At 40.4% G+C, this 13,489-nt stretch overlaps 1 pseudogene; it reads right to left on the reverse strand.

Moving 5' to 3' along the window:
* Positions 1 to 763: 763 nt before the first annotated feature.
* On the reverse strand, positions 764 to 2,322 carry LOC102146340 (actin-related protein 3-like; annotated as a pseudogene).
* Between the last annotated feature and the right edge of the window lie 11,167 nt (positions 2,323 to 13,489).

Genomic DNA, 13,489 nt, shown 5'->3' on the forward strand with positions numbered 1-13,489 from the left:
CTGACCTCAGGTAGTCTGCACGCTTTGGCCTGCCAAAGTGCTGGGATTATAGATGTGAGCCACAGCGCCCAGTCTGTCTTCTCTTTTAAGGCAAGAAACAGAATGCAAGTAATCAGAAAGCAGTAGAAGATACCAGTTAACACAAGACATTAATTTCTTAATTCCAAAAGCACTTGCAAAGAAAAACTTTTAAGGGGGAGGGGTGGAGGAGGATTGAAGCACATCATAATAACTGGAATCCCATGACTGTGCCAAGTCTCATGAGGCTATTTTTTGAATTTATCCTTTATTTGGTCATTCTTTTTCTCTCAAATAATAAGCACTATTTTTCTTTGACTTTTTCCCCTCAAAGGATAAAACATATGAAGTATAAAATATAAACAAGCTCTCGTACAGTTATAAGTCATAGAACTATCAGGCTGGGCGTGGTGGCTCACGCCTGTAATCCCAGCACTTTGGGAGGCTGAGGCAGGTGGATCACGAGGTCAGGAGTTCAAGACCAGCCTGTTGAAGATGGTGAAACCCCGTCTCTACTAGAAATACGAAAATAAAATAATAATAATAATAATAATAAATTAGCCGGGCACGGTGGCAGGCACCTGTAATCCCAGCTACTCAGGAGGCTGAGGCAGGAGAATCGCTTGAACCTGGGTGGCAGAGGTTGCAGTGAGCTGAGATCGTGCCACTGCACCCCAGCCTGGGCGACAGAGTGAAACTGTCTCAAAAAAAAAAACAAACAAAAAAAAACAACCCAAACAAAAAACAAAAAACAAAAAACCAAAAAACAAAAAGAAGTTATAGAACTGTTTACACATTGATAAACTGCATAAATCTTGGATAATCCATGAATATACAAAATATCAGAGCACAGAAGGAAGTAAACCCACTTTATTTTTGTCACATGTAAGATTCAAATATTCAATCTGAAGAAAAGCAATCATTTTTACTGTGTTCTAGGTTGCATATTGATACACTTATTAAAATATTCCTGCATAATCACATTTGGAATTACTATTTCAAGTCAGATATAAAACTTCAAAATCTGCCATCCAGACAAAAGGGGTAATCAGAAAGATTATCTCTGCCCCACCTCCGTAACCCCAATAAGTATAAACTCAATTTTATGACATGACTGCAAACCCTAGATTGTGATGACAAATGCTAGGTCCGATTTCTTCATAATCCTTTTCGGGGTAGCATACTTGATAGAACTCAAGCACAGAAGCCAGCATTGATCCTCCAAACCAAGTTGCGTATTGCTCTCTGTGGTGTGTAATGACTTGTACATCAATAGCTTCTGGCTTCAATCTACTGCTACTTAATTCCTCACTTAAGGTCAGCCTGACATCTACAGTTCTTTTCATATCTCATTGCAAGTGATGTCCAAAGTCCCTGAACAGAGTTGAACCTCCCTAGACAAGAATATTCTTGTTGAGAGGATGTCTGACATCAATAGGACAATCCTGAATTACTTCATCTGCAACATCTGAGATGGGATGTATAAAGTCTGGATTAGCTAACTCTGGATGAGAAAAGATTTCAGGTCCCAATAACCTCTCATGTCCAATATCAATGGAAAATTATTTATTTGATATGGCATTGATTCTTATATACTGTTTAAATCCACTGTGACCCATCTGCACCTTACTTTTTAATTTATTTTTTAAATTATTTTTTAAATCTGAGCTAGCATAACTATAGGTTATATATATAACCTATATAACTATAGGTTCTATAGGTTATATATATATATAGGTTATATAGGTTATATAGGTTATATATATATATATAACCTTTACTGCCTTAGCAGTTTCCAGGGATTGCTCTGGAGGGATTCCTACTTCTTGGTCTCTCAGTAGTTGCTGAATAAAATATGTTATAGCTCATCCTGCAATTGGAATGTGTTTAATACAGCTGCCAATCACATGCCCTTCAGGCGCAGAAATGCCATGAGTGACACCGTTTCTACTTGTTTACATCTATTTTCCTATTTGTCTTGTGGTCCAGGATGTAGCTACGCAAGAACAACCTGCACAGCAATGTACAAACCTGAACATTGAAGGACTCAAACACTATTTCAGGAGTATATTCCCTGCTTTCTGGAGTATTCAGTGGAGGTCCAGTCAAAAGAAACAATAGTCTTCAGGTCCTGCCCTTAAATATTTAAAGATCACTTGCTCTATCAAGCTTTCCATCGAGTTCCAATCTTCAACTAGACCATGATGGATGGGCTTTTTGTTCTATATGTAGGTTTTCCAATGCTTCATCACCAGTAAAGATGTCTAGGTCATCAGCATGTTTCATCATCCTCCTTTTGAACTTGACCACCCACTTTTGCTGAGTTATTGATGGCAGTACAGGAAGGGATGGTAAACGGAGATTCTTTACTTTGGACATATCCTGGTTTTGTATACCCAGTGCCACAGTCTGCTACATAGGCTATCAGCTGTCAGGCCACCTTTCCTCCTGTTACTCTGCTGCTGCTGCTGCAGCCACTGCCACTTGCTCCATGCTGGTAGGGGCCGGAAATTGGCAGTGGGAGATGGGGCTTCCGACCATCCACAACGGAGCTGCCTTCTCTGTGGGAGTGGGTGGGATGGGGATCTGGGAAGGCAAAGCAATAGCAAGAAAGCAGCAGGCTCGGTCAGCACTATCCACCACCTAGCACTATCCACAACCCAGGCAAGCAGGCCATACCTCCCCTGTCCCGCTGTGGCCTCCTCATCCTCTCCCTTCCCTCCTCCTCACTCCTGCTCCCACCCTACAACTTGGACCCCTCATGCTGCTTTTCCCCAGATAGCCAAGATGCCCAGGCGCCCTAAATACTTTTGAAATGGTTAGAGTGTGCATCAGTCATTTTTACCTAGTGTGACTCAGTTTAATCAGTTCCTTAGAAATGCTACTTGAGATCGGCCAGTAAGATGGAAGTCTTTTTAGTATGGATGAAAGGAAGAAGGGAAGGAAAAGAAAATAACTGGGGAAGGGAGGGGGTTTCACTTGAAGTAGGTTTCAGAAAGGAAATTGTAAATTTTATGGGACCAGGTTTGTATGTGGCAACCAGAATGTGTGTGAGGAGGTATTTTATGAAGTGGGATACGAATAGGTGCAGGTTTATATATCTTTTTAAAAGTTGTTCACACCTTGGTCTACTTTCATGTTGAAGCTAGCTGAGACCCTGCTGGCAGCTCTGTTCCACAAAAGGCATGCCGTATTCTACAAAAATATGTTTATTGGTGAAATTTGTAATGATACATATACCCCTAAGAGAGTAGTTAGGTCTTATGGATTAAACTTACATATGAACCCAAGATCTCACAGCCTTAACAGCATCTCATTTCCACTGACAAGAATAATAAGGTTTTCCAGCTTAGGTGCTATACAAAACACATGTCCCTTAACTCTGGTTTCTATCTAACGTTATTTTACTTATGTCACAATTGGCAATTTAAACAAAAGTAGCTGCTCCAACCTTAATAAATTATTGTAGGTCTATGAGTTGAGACTTCTGGTTCCTAAATGGTGACATAGAAGCAAGCTGGGGCCGGGCATGGTGGCTTACGCCTGTAATCCCAGCACTTTGGGAGGCCGAGGCTGGTGGATCACAAGATCAGGAGTTTGAGACCAGCCTGGCCAACATGGTAAAACCCCATCTCTACTAAAATACAAAAATTTACTGGGTGTGGTGGTGGGTGCCTGTAATCCCAGCTACTCAGGAGGCTGAGGCAAGAGAATCGTGTGAACCTGGAAGGCGGAGGTTGCAGTGAACCAGTGAGCCAAGATCACGCCATTGCACTCCGGCCTAGGTGACAGGGCAAGACTGAGTCTCAAACAAACAAACAAATAAACAAAAAAAAAAAAAAAAAGGAAAAAAAAGAAAGAAGTAAGCTGCCTTCATTCCTTCCTGTAAAAAACCAAAACTCAAACATGAGATGAGACTGTTCCCAGGGTCACAGAGAAATGAAAAAATTTTGAGCTGATGGTAAAAGAATTGGACTTACATATCTGCAATGCCCCTCCCCATAATCTGCCCAGCACCAAGTACACAAAAATTTTCCCTTGGCTCAAAATATTTACAATGAAAAAGGTGAAATTGAGGTGGACAACCTGCTTGCCCGCCATCTTGGGTTCCCTGGCGGGAGACCTGGTCCATAAGAAACATCAGGAGTGCCTGAAAGGATAAATATTCCTGAGGACAGCCAGAGACAAAGACAGGAGGTGGGACTACCATCCCCATCCCTGGAAACTGTGCTTTGTAACTGGGCCAAATCAGAGTGGCTGTTCGGCAGCACTGTGCTGAGGTTTGTTCCACACCCCCTGGGTATGTGCCCTTAACCAGCCTTCCCACATTACTGAGATATCTCACTTTTTCAATTCAGAATAAGCGGCATTCTGATTGTTCACTAGAACTGAGGCAAACCTGGACTTAAGATGTGATTTAGTACTGAAAAGGACACAGTGGCCTAGTGGGAAAAAAAAGCAAGAAAATCAACAGGTAAATTATAAACAACCTCTAAACAAACATATCCAATGAAACCAAAACAAGCCAGACAGAGAAGATTAGAACAAATAACTAATCCTTCAATGCAAAAACGTAGATGTACATCCACAAGAAACTACAGCAATCAGGGAACATGACTCCTTAAACTCACAAAACAAGGAACCAGTGACTAACCCTAATAAGGTGGCAATATGTGAACTCTGTGGCTAAGAATTCAAAATAACAGCTTTAAGGAAACTCAGTGAGGTCCAATACAGAAAAGGACCTCAGAAACTTACCAGAGAAATTTAACAAAGAGATTAAAATAATGAAAAAAACCAAATATTAAAACTGAGAGTTTTTTTTAAAGTGAAAAATTCATTAGAGACTCTCAGCAGCAGGATGGATCAATCAGAGGAAAGAATCAGTGACCTTTAGGACAGGTTATTTGCAAAAACATAGAGGAGAAAAAGGAGCAAAATGAAAAGGAATAAAGATCACGCACAATATATAGAAAGTTAGTTCAAAAGACCAAATCTTAGAATTATTGTTGTTCAAGAGGGAGTTGAGCAAGGGCAAAGGGTAGAAAGCTTGTTCAAAGAACTAATAACAGAAAACATTCCAAAACTTGAGAAAGAGATAAATATTCAGGTATGGCAAGTTCAGAGAACACCATGTTACATACGGTGAGTTCTAAATTTCTCTTCAAAGAATCAGTATGTCAGTATGTTCAGTTCTTCATTCTCCATTTTAAAGTTTAACTTCCACATTCTCCTTGTCTCCTTGCCTCTAGTTTCAGTAAACAACCTTTTCCACCAGTTCTAATCAGTGGTTCACATTATTCCCCCGGTCACCTGCTCTGTCCTGAGTCACCCCTGGTCACCTGCTCTGACCTGAGTCACCCCTGATCACCTGCTTGATCTGAGTCACCTTTAGTCACCTGTTCCTAACCCTCCTTCCCACCAAACTACTCACCCTGCCACCCTGGCTTGTACCCCTGCTCTTTAAAACAGTCAATCAGAATTAGCTTAGACTGTGTGGTCCAACCCTATCCAATAGGGAAATGACACAGCAGTAGGGGCTACCTGCGTCAGGGATAAGAACCCCTTCCCCTCCCTTGTTAAAGTGTGCTCTCACCATTGCTCCATCCATGAGATGCCCCCTTCTATAGAAGTAAAATTGCCTTGCTGAGAAAATTTATGTTGGAGTGCTATTTCTTTTGTGGCACTGAAAATTTATTTCCAACAACCAAACAGATTTGAATTAAATAAGATTACCCCAAGGCATATAATAATCAAACTCTCAAAGGTCAAGGACAAAAAGAGGATCCTAAAAGCATCAAGAGAAAAGACGCAAGTAACATATAAAAGAGCTCTAATTTATCTGGTGACAAAGTTCTCCACAGAAACCATATAGGCCAGGAGGGAAAAGGACAACATTTTCTTTTTTTTTTTTTTCGAGACGGAGTCTCGCTCTGTTGCCCAGGCTGAAGTGCAGTGGCCAGATCTCAGCTCACTGCAAGCTCTGCCTCCCGGGTTCACGCCATTCTCCTGCCTCAGCCTCCCGAGTAGCTGGGACTACAGACGCCTGCCACCTCGCCTGGCTAGTTTTTTGTATTTTTTAGTAGAGACGGGGTTTCACCGTGTTAGCCAGGATGGTCTCGATCTCCTGACCTTGTGATCCGCCCATCTCGGCCTCCCAAAGTGCTGGGATTACAGGCTTGAGCCACCGCGCCCGGCCAGGACAACATTTTCAACATGCTGAAAGAAAAAAAAAAAAACCCTGCCATCTGAGAATACTGTATCCCGCAAAGCTGTCCTTCAAATATGAAGGTGAGATAAAGCTTTCCCCAGACAACAAAAGATGAGAGAATTAATCACCATGAGACCCACAAGAAATGCCAAAGGAAATTCTTCAATTTGAAAGAAAAAAAGAAGCACTAATGTGCAAAAAGAAAACATCTGAAGCCAGGTGTGGTGGCTCACACCTGTAATCCCAGCACTTTGGGAGGCCAAGGTGGGCAGATTGCCTGAGGTCAGGAGTTTGAAACCAGCCTGACCAACATGGAGAAGCCCTGTCTCTACTAAAAAAAATACAAAATTAGCTGGACATGATGGTGCATCCCTGTAATCCCAGCTACTCAGGAGGCTGAGGCAGGAGAATCACTTGACCCCAGGAGGTGGAGGTTACGGTAAGCTGAGATTGTGCCATTGCACATTGCACTCCAGCATGGGCAACAAGAGCAAAACTCTGTCTCCAAAAAAAAAAAAAAAAAAAAAAAGAAAACATTTGAAAGTATCAAGCCCATTAGTAAAACAAAGTACATGGACACAACTAGAATACTCTAATACTGTAATTGTAGTGTGTAATATACACGGTGGCTCATGCCTGTAATCCCAGCACTGTGGGAGGTCGAGGTGGGTAAATCGCCTGAGATCAAGAGTTCGAGATCAGCCTGGCCAACGTGGTAAAACCCCATCTCTACTAAAAATACAAAAATTAGCCAGGCGTGGTGGCATGCACCTGTAGTCCCAGCTACTTGGGAGGCTGAGGCAGGAGAATCGCTTGAACCTTAGAGGCAAAGGTTGCAGTGAGGTGAGATTGCACCAGTGCGCTCCAGCCTGGGCGACAGAATCAGACTCCATCTCAAAAAGCAAACAAACAAAACAAAACAAAAAATAATAACTGCAGCAACCTGTTAAGAAGTAGGCAATATAAACTGTTTTTTTTTTCTTTTGAGATGGAGTCTTGCTCTGTCACCCGGCTGGAGTGCAGTGGCACCATCTTGGCTCACAGCATTCTCCATCTCCTGGGTTCAAGTGATTCTCCTGCCTCAGACTCCCGAGTAGCTGGGAATACAGACATGCGCTGCCATGCCCAACTAATTTTTGTATTTTTAGTAGAGATGGGGTTTTACCACATGTTGGCCAGGCTGGTATGGAACTCCTGGCCTCAAGTGGTCCACCCACCTTGGCCTCCCAAAGTGTTGGGATTGCAGGCGTGAGCCACCACATCCAGCAAAAATATGTAAATTGAGACAACATAAAATCAAAATATGGGAGGATGGAGTTAAAGTACAGAATTTCTGTTTTCATTTTTCTTTATTTTATTTATTTATTTATTTTTGAGACAGAGTCTCACTCTGTCGTCCAGGTTGGTGTGCAGTGGCGCGATCTCAGCTCACTGCAACCTCCGCCTCCCGGTTTCAAGCAGTTCCCTGCCTCAGCCTCCCAAGTAGCTGGGATTGCAGGCTCCTGCCACCACGCCTAGCTAATTTTTGTATTTTTAGTAGAAATGGGGTTTCACCATATTGTTCAGGCTGGTCTTGAACTCTGGACCTCGTGATCTACCCGCCTTGGTCTCCCAAAGTGTTGGGATTACAGGCGTGAGGCACCGTGCCCAGCCTCATTTTTCTTTATTTCTATTCTATCCAGGATGTAAGATACGTTGTCATCTCTTTAAAATAACTCGTTATATCTATATTTTTTCTAAGCCTCACGGTAACCACTATGTAAAAACATATAATAGATTCACTAAGAATAAAAAGCAATGATTTAAAACATACTGCCAGAGAAAATAAATCAACGGAGGACAGTAAGAAAGGAAGAAAAGAAGAGAGGAGTTATAAAACAACCAAAAAAAACAAGGAACAAAATGACAGTAGTAAGTTTTTACATATCAATAGTACTAAATGTAAACAAACTCAATTCTTCAATTAAAAGTCATAAAGTGGCTTAATAAACAAAGAAATAAGACCCAACTTGTAGACACACATAGAGTGAATGTGAAGGGGTGGAAAAAGATATTCCATGCAAGTAGAAACAAAAAAGGGGAGGAGTAGCTATATTTACATCAGATAAAGTAGACTACAACTCAAAAACTATAAAAAGATATATAAATACACTATGAATCAAAAACTGTAAAAAGAGACACCATAACTGTAAAAAGGTCACTCTATAATAATGAAGGGATCAATTCAGAAAGAGGATATAACCATTATAAATATCTATGCACCCAATGTGAGAATTCCCAAGTATATAAACAAACATTAATAAATCTGAAGCGAGAGATAGACAGCAATACAATAATAGCCGAGGACTTCAACACCATGCTGTCAACAATGGACAGATGTCAGAAAATCAACAAAGAAACGTCAGAGTTAAGCTACACACTGGACCAAATAGGTCTAACTGACATTTATAGAACATGTCACCCAACTGCTGCAGGATACACATTTTTGTTTTCATTAGCACATGGAACATTCTCCAGAAGAGACCTTACCTTAGGTCACAAAACAAGTCTTAACAAATTCAAAAATGTGGAAATTATATCGAGCATCACATTGATCAAGTATCACATTGATCAAGTACCACATTGATCAAGTGTCACATTGGTCAGAAAAGAAGTCAATAATAAGAGAAACCTTGAAAAATACACAAACACATGGAAATGAAACAATATGCTCCTGAATGACCAGTGGGTCAGTGAAAAAATTAAGAAATTAAAAAATTTCTTGAAACAAATGAAAATAGAAATACAGCATCCCCAAATCTATGGGATACAGGACAAGGAGTACTAAGGGAAGTTTACAGCAATAAATGCCTGTATGAAAAAGGTAAAATGTCTTCAAATACTCTGGGGGCGGTGACTCATGCCTGTAATCCTAGCACTTTGGGAGGCCAAGGGAGGAGGATTACTTGAGGTCGGCAGTTCAAGACCAGCCTGGGCAACATAGCGAGACCCCGTCTCTACAAAAAATAAAGAATATTGTCTGGGCATAATGGCATGCACTTGTAGTCTTAGCTACCCAAGAGACTGAGGTGGTAGGATGGCTTGAGCCCACAAGATCAAGGCTGCAGTGAGCTGTAATTGTGCCACTGCACTCTAGCATGGGTGACAGAGTGAGACCCTGTCTCAAAAAATAAAAGAAAAAAAGATTTCAAGTAAACAACCTAATGATGCACCTCAAGGAACTAGAAAAGCAAGAATAACCAAAACCTAAAATTAATATAGGAAGAAAATACATAAAAGCAGAAATAAATGTGATTGAGATGAAGAAGGCAAGGCTAGGTATGGTGGCTCATGCCTATAATCCCAGTGCTTTGGGAGGCTGAGGTGGGAGGATTCTGTGAGGCCAGGAATTTGAGACCACCCTGCGCAATGTAATGAGACCCCTGCCTCTACAAAAAATAAAAGAAAAATATTAGCCAGGCATGGTGCAATGCACCTGTAATTCTAGCTACTTGGGAAACTGACACAGGAGGATCCCTGGACTTGGGAATGTGACACAGGAGGATCCCTTGAGCCCAGGAGTTAGGAGTCTGAAGTTACAGTGGGCTATGATTGTGCCACTGTAATCCAACCTGGGTGACAAAGTAAAATCCCGTCTCTCAAAAGAAAAAAACAGAAAAAGAAAAAAAAGAAAAACAACAACACAGATGATCAATAGAATAAAAGGTTGTTTTTTTGAAAACATAAACAAAGTTAACAAACCTTTAGCTAGACCAACTAAGAAAAAAAAGCAGAGAAAACCCAGGTAAATCAAATCAGAAATGAAAAAGGAGACATAACTGAGACCACAGAACTACAAAGTACAATTAAAGACTATTTTGAATAATTATACACAGACAAATTGGAAAAGCTAGAAGAAATGGATACATTCCTGGACACATACAATGTACCAAGATTGAAACATGAAGAAAGAAAACCTCAGGCTAGGAACCATGGCTCGTGCCTGTGATCCCAGTACTTTGGGAGGCCGAGGCGGGTGGATCACCTGAGGTCAGGAGTTCGAGACCATCCTGGCCAACATGGTGAAATCCCATCTCTACTAAAAATACAAAAATTAGCTGGGCATAGTGGTGCGTGCCTGTAATCCCAGCTACTCAGGAGACTGAGGCAGGAGAATCCTTATCTCTTGAACTCGGGAGGCAGAGGTTGCAGTGAGCCGAGATCACGCCATTGCAGTCCAGCCTGGGTGACAATAGTGAAACTCTGTCTCCAAAAAAAAAAAAGAAAAAAAACAATAGAAAACCTCAACAAACCAATGACAAGTGATGAGATTGAAACTATAATAAAAAGTTTCTCATCAGAGAAAAGTCCAGGATCTGATGCTTCACTGCTGAATTCTATCAAACATTTAAAGAAGAACTAATACCAATTGTACTCAAACTCTTCAAAAAAATTTAAGGGAAGAAATATTTTCCAACTAATTTTTTTTTTTTTTTTTTGAGGTGGAGTCTTGCTCTGTTGCCTAGGCTGGAGTGCAGTGGTGCCATGTCGGCTCACTGCAACCTCTACCTCTCAGGTTCAAGCCATTATCCTGTCTCAGCCTCCCGAGTAGCTGGGATTAGAGGCATGCACCACCATGCCTAGATAATTTTTGTATTTTTAGTAGAGACGGGGTTTCACCATTTTGGCCAGGCTGGTCTCGAACTCCTGACCTCAAGTGATCTGCCCACCTCAGTCTCCCAAAGAGCTGGGGTTAAGGTGTGAGCCACTGAGTCTGGCCCCCAACTCATTTTACAATGCCAACATTAACCTGATACCAAAACCAGATAAAGATATAACAAATGAAGAAAACTATAGGCTAATATTACTGAAGGACATAGATGCAAAAATTCGTTAAAGAGATCATTCATCATGAGCAAGTGGGATTCATCTAGGGATACAAGAATGGTTCAAAATACACAAATTAGGCTGGGCAGGGTGGCTCATGCCTGTAATCCCAGCCCTTTGGGAGGCCAAGGGTGGGTGAATCACTTGAGGTCAGGAGTTTGAGACCAGCCTGGCCACCATGGTGAAAACGCATCTCTATTAAGAACACAAAAATTAGCTAGGTGTGGTGGCACACACCTGTAATCCCAGCTATTCAGGAGGCTGAGGCAGGAGAATCACTTGATCCCAGGAGGCGAAAGTTGCAGTGAGCTGAGATCTCACCACTGCACCCCAGCCTGTGTGACAGAGGGAGACTCTGTCTCAAAAAACAAACAAACAATCAAACAAACAAACAAAACCAAACAAAAACCAAAAGACACAAAAACCCAAAAACAATCCCCTCACAAATCAATAAATGCGATGCATGCCATTAACAGAACCAAAACCAACATCCATATGATCACTTCAATAGATGCTAAAAAAAATTAGATAAAATTTAACATCACTCTATGATAAAAACCCTCAACTAACTGGGTATAGAAAAAAAGAAACCTTAAAATAATAAAGGCCATATATGTTAAACCCACAGCTAACATCCTGCTGAATGGGGAAAGATTGAAAGCCTTTCCTCTAAGATCTGGAACAAGATAAGGACAACCATTTTCACCACTTTTATTCAGCGTAATACTGGAAGTCCTGGCTAGAGCAATTAGGCAAGAGAGAGAAATAAAGAGTATCCAAATTGGACAGAAAGAGGGCAAATTAGCCTTGTTTGCAGATGACACGATCTCGTACTTAGAAAAATCTGAAGATTCCACCAAAAACTGTTAGAACTGATAAACAAATTCAGGAAAGTTGCAGGATACAAAATCAACATGCAAAAATTAGTAGCATTTATTTACACCAATAGTGAACAATCTGAAAAAGAAATCAAGAAAGCAATCCCATTTATGGTGGCTACAAATAATATAAAATACTTAGGAATTAATGTAACCAAAGAAATGAAAGATCTATACAAGGAAAACTATAAAACACTGATGAAAGAAATTGAAGAGGACACAAAAATGGAAAGATGTTCCATGCTGAGGGATCAGAAGAATTAATAGTTTTAAAATGTCAGTATTAACCAAAGCAATTTACAGATACCATGCAACCTCTATCAAAATATCAATGACATTCTTCACAGAAATAGAAACACAACCCTAAAATTAATGTGGAACCACAAAAGACCCTGAATAGCCGAAGTAATCCTGAGGAAACAGAGCAAAAGTGGAGGTATCATGCTACCAGACTTCAAAGCATACTACAAAGCTATAATAACCAAATCATGGTATCGGCATAAAAACAGACACATAGATGAGTGGAACATAGTAAGGAACTCAGGTATCAATCCAAGCATACAACCGAGTCACTTGCAACAAAGGCACCAAGAACATATGATGGGAAAAGGTTAGTCCTTTAATAAATGGTGCTGGGAAAACTAGATAACCAAATGCAGGAGAATGAAGCTGGATCACTCTCTCACCATGTACAGAAATCAAATAAAAATGGACAAAAGACTTAAATCTAAGATCTGAAACTATGAAACTCCCACGAGAAGATATTGGGTGATGCTCCAGGACATTGATCTGGACAAAGATTTTTTTGCATAGGACTTCAATAATACAGGCAACCAAAGCAAAAATACACAAATGAGATGGTATCAAGTTGAAAAGCTTCTGGACAGCAAAGGAAACAATAAACAAAGTGAAGAGACACTTCACAGAATGGGAGAAAATATTTGCAAACTACCCATCTGAAAAAGGGTTAATAATCAGAATACATAAGGAGCTCAAACAACTCAATAGCAAAAATCCCCATACAATCTAATTAAAAAGTGGGCAAAAGATCTGAATAGATATTTTCCAAAAGAAGACACACAAATGGCCAATAGTTACATAAAAAATGTGCAACATCTTCAATCATCAGAAAAATGCAAACCAAAACTACAATGAAATATCATCTCACCCTAGTTACAATGCTTTACAATGAAATGTCATCGCACCCTAGTTACAATGCTTTTATCAAAAAGACAGGGAGTAATGAATACTGGCAAGAATGCGGAGAAAGGGAAATCCTTGTACATTGTTGGTGAGAATGTAAATTGGTAGAGGCATTATGGAAAACTGCACGGAGGTTCCTCAGAAAACTAAAATAGAATCATCATATATTCCAGCAATTCCACTACTGGATATATATCCAAAAGAAAGGAAATCAATATACTGAAGTAATATCTACACTCTCATGTTTGTTGTAGCACTATTTACAATAGCCAAAATATGGAATCAACCCAAGTGCTCATCAATAGATGAATGA

Source organism: Macaca fascicularis, chromosome 7, assembly GCF_037993035.2.
Source record: "Macaca fascicularis isolate 582-1 chromosome 7, T2T-MFA8v1.1".
Lineage (NCBI taxonomy): Eukaryota > Metazoa > Chordata > Mammalia > Primates > Cercopithecidae > Macaca > Macaca fascicularis.